Here is a 7266-nt window from a genome sequence, read left to right on the forward strand (position 1 = left end):
ACTATTTATATATATATATATATATATATATATATATATATATTTGTCAATAATTGAACTTTTCGACTTTTTCTTTTACTAGAGAAAGGATCGATTCGTTCTTGAATTATGAGAAATTGTTCATATTTGCCATGAATATTTCAAAAATGTACACATTATATTTTTCTCAGTTGTGCATTATTTATCATCACTATCGATCACCGGCGTAACAACTCCACCACTTGAAGGCCATATATTGTTAGTACTATATTCCGATGACTTTCACATTATGAACAAATAAAAATCACCACATTCTGTAATTGATTTTTTTAAAAACTACTTAGGTTCTCTTTAGTCTCTATTAAAAAAGATGAAAATCAAATTAAAACTTACTTTTTAGATGACTGTATACTTGCTACGAATTGTTCCTTGGTAATCTTATTTATAAATTTTTCTACCTTGATTCCCTCCTCTCAAATTGTTCTTGATAAAAAAAAAATATAACATGAAAAATGGTACTGCTCATCACGTATAGTCTTTTGACCTTACATTTTGAGACAAATTCCATTAGTGGAACTTATTCTTTAACACACACTTTGGACACAAATAATATATAAGAGAATATAATTAAGGTAATTAATTAATGAGATGTTGGTGGCATGGTGTGAACCATGATGATAATCTAAAATTTAAGCGTTTTGAGACAACAATACACTTCTAACTACTTCTTACTAACTAATTAGAATATGTCTCAAAACACTCCCTTAGCTTGTGTGTGAACTCAATTTATTTTTCTTGGGTCAAACACCGGAAATATCTTCTAAGGTGATCAGACAGGACGGAGTTACTCGAATGGTAAGCACCTCTCACTTCCAATCTTAAGATTATGAGTTCGAGTCAACAAGGGAGCAAAAAAGTGAGAGCTCCTTTGAGATTAGTTAAAAAAGAGAGACAATAATACATATCTAACTACATCTGTTTTTAATTTTAGTTTATATTAATATTATGTTAAGAAAATAGACCTTGGATGTAACTGAACCACAAAATCCAACTCATTAGGTGATCATGATTATCTAAGGCGCCATGTAAACAAACGATATGCCACTCATTCTCTCGACCGATGTAGGACCTTAACATTGATCATGTTCAAATACCTAGATAATTAGAGTGCAAAAAACATATATAATGTGAGAATTAGAGGTGTCAAAAATGAACCCAAACATAGATAATCCGTTCAACCCGTCCAGAATTTTAAGGGTTGGACTCAAGATAATTTGAATTAGGTTCAATCTCAACACATTCAAGCCTAATACATTTTAAGAGAATCCTCAATTGAGCCCAATTCAATCTCCAATTTTCGACCCATTTTAAAACTCTTTACTAAGATATGTTCCTATATTAAAGGTATGAATTATTATCTATTTAACATCTTTTAAGATTTATCTATCCATTTGTTACTTTTTTTTAAAAAAAATACTTGAGCTGAAATTCGAATTGTGATTATAAAAGTTAAACATCACTATGTTAAAATTATTGAGATTAATTGGGTCAAATTGGGTGGGTCAAGACCCAACCCGATTTCTATTTCAACCCATTTTAATACCTCAAATTTCATCCCAACCAACCCATGTGACACCCCTAGTGAGAACCCAACATCAGAAGAATAAAGAGAAAATACGAGTATAGCTCTGATAATGTAATAATCGAAATCTGCACAAGCAAATACATTTTTTGCCTCCACAGTTACGATGTAGAATCAGGGCCGTCTTAACCCCTAAGCCACTAAAGCCATAGCTTGAGGCCCCATATTTGGAGGGAGGGGGAGGCATTTTTTTAAAAAAAATTACTTATAAATGTTATTTTTGAAAAATAAATTATATGTACTATGAGTGTTATGGTTTTTATCAAGGAAACTGCATATGAGATGAATATAGAACCTGAATTTCGTAAGATACAATTTGATGAAAATATTGATAACATAAAGTAACAATTTGATCAAGTTATTTTTTCACTTCAAAATAGATTTGAACAAATTGAAGCATATGAAAATATTTTTGATTACTTATTTAGTGGTAAATTGAGATCACTAGATGATGAGAATTTAAAAAAGACATTGTCTTAACCTTGAACTTTCTTTAATACATAATAGTCATTATGATATTGATGGTTTAGATTTATTTTTTGAATTAAAAGTGTTCAGAGAAATAATACAAGTAAAAGATAATGATCTAATAAAAATACTTAATCAAATAAAAAGACTTGATTCTTTTCCAAATACACATATTGCTTAAAGAATAATGTTAAAAGTTCCTTTAACCGTTGCTTCAGCCGAAAGAAGTTTTTCAAAACTAAAATTGATTAAATCTTACTTACGATCAACAATGTCTCAAGAGAGCTTTTTGAATAGATTAGCTATACTATCAATTGAAAAGTAATTATTAAAAAAATCGATTATAAAATAGTTAATAATGACTTCACATCTAAAAAAACTAGAAAAATAGATTTTAAATAAAAGTATATATGATGAAAAAAATAAAATATAAAAGCCCCTCTCTTAAATTTCGCTTTAGGCACTCAATTTTGTTGAATCGGCCCTAGTTGAATGTATGAACCATCTCATTTGAATATTTAAGTTATCAGAGAAAATACACTTTTAATTACTTAATTTTTTTTTATCTAAATAGATGTCAAGTACCTTTATTAATTGACTAGTCTAAAGTTTTTTTTAAAAAAAATGTCTTGATGGTGTTGTAGTACTTCAAACAATACTATGCAATTATGCAAATGGGGGATGTATTGGAAACTGAAAAAGTGGTATCCAAACTTGACTATCATCTTCAACAATATTATAGAATTTCCTAGAAAGAAACTTTCACTATCAAGTGACCTCTACGATATGTATATGGGCCGTAATACTCGTATAATGTCTTTTTTGCGGGGTTGACTTGTATAATGTACATATACGTACAGTTTATTTTCCCACCATTATATATTTTTCATTTCTTAGGTCTGGGGATATATATTGAAATTAAATATCCCTCCTATAGTAATGTGCAAATGTTAAAAAGTACTAATAGATAATATCTACTTATCCATCAACATTTATTTTAATGATGATAGTGATGTATAACCCAACTTGAACACGCCCGACTAGATATATATATATTCGTTAATTTTCACCAATATACGTACTAGATAACTTAAACCAATAAGACTTGTATAGATAAAAAGAAATTATTTTGTATTTTTTATTACCATTGGAGTTTAAACAATTGAAATCTTAATTAGGGTAAGCGCTTTGTCTTCCTTCAATAAAAGGTAAAATTCAATAATACGCAAGTACCTTCAATAACTAGTTTAAAGTTCAAAAAGGATATTTTGGTAGTTATTGGGGGAGAAAATGACATAAATAGGAGTAGGTTTAAAATGGTCCCTTAATTATACACTTAACAGATTTAATCTTTTAATTATTTAAAAAATTATCAGTTTTGGTTTCTTAACTATACACTTACCGGTTTTAGTCCCTTAACTATAAACTTACCGATTTTAGTCCTTTAAGTATTCTAAAACTTATCAGGTTTGGTCTTTGTCCATTTTTTAAAATACAAATAGCTTAGGTTTATATTAACAGAATCCATGTCTCGAGAAATTAAATCCTTTAGCAATTTTTTTCTGTTGGTTCTCTCTCTGCTACTTTTTCTTCAAATTAGCTTTATGCGAAGAACCTTAACCTCAACGATTTAAAATAAAATTCACGAGGAAAGAAAATATAAGTGATAATTTTATTCAAGAGAAGATAAAATGAAGCATATTATTTCTACTAATGACTTGATAATGCTAAACTTTATTATAAAAAAGAAAAAAATTATTACCCGTTAAATTCAAAGTTTGTACTCCAACGACTTCATTGGACGAAATTTGTTTAATTTTTCAGAAATTGAAATTTATAAAATGGTAGACTTGCAATTCTTTTTTGAGCAACTTTCACATATAGCAAACATAAAAATCATATTTGTATGTTATAGCTATAGTTTGCATAATTGCGCTCCATAGCAAATTTTATGTTTGCTATGGAGCTTTTGATTTGTATAATTCGCTACAAACATCCAGTTTATACAAATTGTTCAGTTTTGTATAAATTCATTTATACATTGTAATTTGTATAATAAGATCTGTATTTGTATAATTATAAGTATATAGGACGAAAATATATGTATTTATATTTGTATATACACTTTTCTCTCGCTTCATACAAACACAAACACATTTTATACATTTTATACCGAAATGTATAAAATGGCTAATTGTATACCGAAAATGGCTAATTGTATATCGAATCAGATGGCTAAAAAAGGAAATGTTTGCTGCGAATTACAATTAATATAAACTATGGCTATACATTTAATAGTTTGCTATTTCATATAATTTTCCCTTTTTTTAAAATAGATCAATTTAATTATTCTATTCATTTTATTTTACGTAAAGAAATTTTAGTAAATTAAATAAAATCCGCACTGATTAGCATATTCAAGTGCGGGTGCAAGTCATTAACAACAATTATATGCTTAATTTTATCCTCCACTAAATAAAATTAGGACTTATATCTTCTTTCTTCATTAATTTTATTTTGAATCGTTGACGTTATTGTTCTTTTCATAAGAGTAGTTTGAAGAAGAAAGGACGAGGATAGAGAAACAACTTAAAAAATGAGTTAAAGATTTAATTTCACGAAGATTTCGATTAATATAAATCTAAGCTATTTGTATTAAGAAAATGGACAAAGACCAAACCTGATAAGTTTTTGAATACTTAAAGGACTAAAATCGGTAAGTTTATAGTTAAGGGACTAAAATCGGTAAGTGTATAGTTAAGGGACCAAAGCTGATAAGTTTTTGAATAGTTAAAGGACTAAATCTGTTAAGTGTATAGTTAAGGGACCATTTTAGAGCTACTCCTATAGTTAAGAGATTATTTATGTCATTTTCTCGTTATTGGGGTGTACTGCAGAATCAAATAGGTTAAAGGGGTCCATCCTATTTATACATAATTAAAATTAATTTTTATATATATTCAGGTGTTAGTAAAAAAATGTTCAAATAGAAAAGGCAACCCCTTGTCTCCTTTATATCAGGGGTGCAATAAGGGTTGAGATTGAAATATTTTATAAATTCTAGGTTTGAACCAAATAAAAGTCCAATTTAATTTGGATTCACAGACTGAAAATTGATACAGATTTGACTTGGAATTTGGAAAATCTCTTATCTACGCTAGTTCAGAAAGCAACTTTGTGCAACTATCTCTCATTCATTTTCATCACAATACATACTTACAGTTACAATAGATATAATTTCTTCGTACTTAATTAGAATTTCAAATTCGCCCCCCGAATATACATAAACTACTGGTAAGTATGTATTGTGAAATTCTATTATTGGAGGTGTGCTTCCTCCAATAATAAATCCTACATGACATAAATTTAAATAAATGGTAATCGATTTAGTAATTTTCAGATATTATATAGACTATAGTTATATAAAAAAAATTACTAATTCATTTTAAAATAAATATTTAATTTACTGCATTAACATTGATTAATTCGTAGATTGGAATTCTCACAAATCTATTTAAAAAGTACTATAACCAGCGTATTTTGTACATTATTGGAATTTGGAAGTGGTTATTGTTCTTTAAATTAAACACTATATATTATATTATATAGTAAAACTTTTCTATTATATATACACATTGTATTTCCCTTTTCTTTTGGAGAAATGCAGTCCAAATTTGACTGATATGAATGTCCCCTCGTGACCAATTTTTATTCAATCGGGGAATATTTGAGATCTCCAAATCTTAATTTTATTAAACTTATTAGAATTTTTAAATTTTGTGTTTTAATTTGAAAATTTTCCTTGTTATGTGTTATATTCCTAATCACTCCCTATACACATTTAAGAGTTAATTTTACGAGTTTTAAACATACTTTTAAAAAATTCTTACTTATAACAGTTTATTTACGAGTTATGACATATCATTTAAAGTTAATTTTATTTAAAAATCAATTTCCATTTATTTAATAAATGATTAATCTATTTATGGCTTTTTATTATTAATTAATAATATGTTTAAATTGATTTATGTTCCTTTTTTAAATCTGAAATTATCAGTTACATAGATATAGGGATTCACCTACAACATGTTTCCTTCTTTACCGTTACCACCTCCCATACGTCAATCCCACCCATAGATATAGGGATTCACCTACAACATATCAATCTCACCCTCCTCCAAACCGCCCATACGTCAATCCCACCCCCTCCCCCCACGCTCATCCAATTCTACATGCCATTACACACTAGCCCATTTTTACCTTCATCTATCACATCTTTCTCACCACCAAACTACACCAACTTCACAATCCTCCATTCAATTAGTTTTTCAACAAAATCATGTCGAAGAAAACGGTTGTAACTCCTCAAAAGAGCCCTCTATTAGTCGAAGGAACTTATACGGATGAAGTTCATGCTCCATCTTTCAACATTTTGACTCAAACACCGTCGTCAAACATTGTTTGAAACTCCGGCTAGGGGTGGTTCATCTCTATTGAAAGATAAAAAACAGAAAGAAAAAAAAAACTCAAATAAAAGGGTGAGTCCAATAGATCGAAAGGGAAGAAGGGGAAGGGGAAGGGGAAAAATGTTGAAACCCCTTCTGATTTTGATTTTGTTACTGAATAAAAAAAGAAAAAAGGAAAAAAATCAATGAATGTTGAAGTAGTGAAAATCAATGAATGTCTATCTTGTAGATGGTTTTTGACGATTGAGCAACACCTAAAAAAGACAAAAAAGTTGTTAGGGTAAGTATTATATTCAATTTATTTTCACATTATTAAAACTACTGTTTTTTTCTTTAAAATATCACATTATTCTTATATTATTTTCGAAATAGTTATTTGGATGAAACGTGTATGAAATCTGATTGATATGTGTATGATTCTGATTAAACAACTGATTCTTGGATATTGTATGATTTGTGATATACAAATGGTATGAATTGCGTTTTAACAGTAGTGTGATTGTCTATTAATTGTATATACAAAGAGTGAGAATGACGCGATCAGTGAGAATGAAGTTACTGGTACGGTTGCTAGCAAATTTGGTGGACCTCGCATAGCAAAAGAACATGTTCCGGATACCACCAATTATCCTACACCAAGACCACATACAAGAAATTTGAAATAGTTGATTGCACCTTCTACTTTTTTAGAATTACATGCTATTTTTTTTT

Source organism: Solanum tuberosum, unplaced genomic scaffold (genome assembly GCF_000226075.1).
Source record: "Solanum tuberosum cultivar DM 1-3 516 R44 unplaced genomic scaffold, SolTub_3.0 scf00514, whole genome shotgun sequence".
Taxonomy (NCBI): Eukaryota; Viridiplantae; Streptophyta; class Magnoliopsida; order Solanales; family Solanaceae; genus Solanum; species Solanum tuberosum.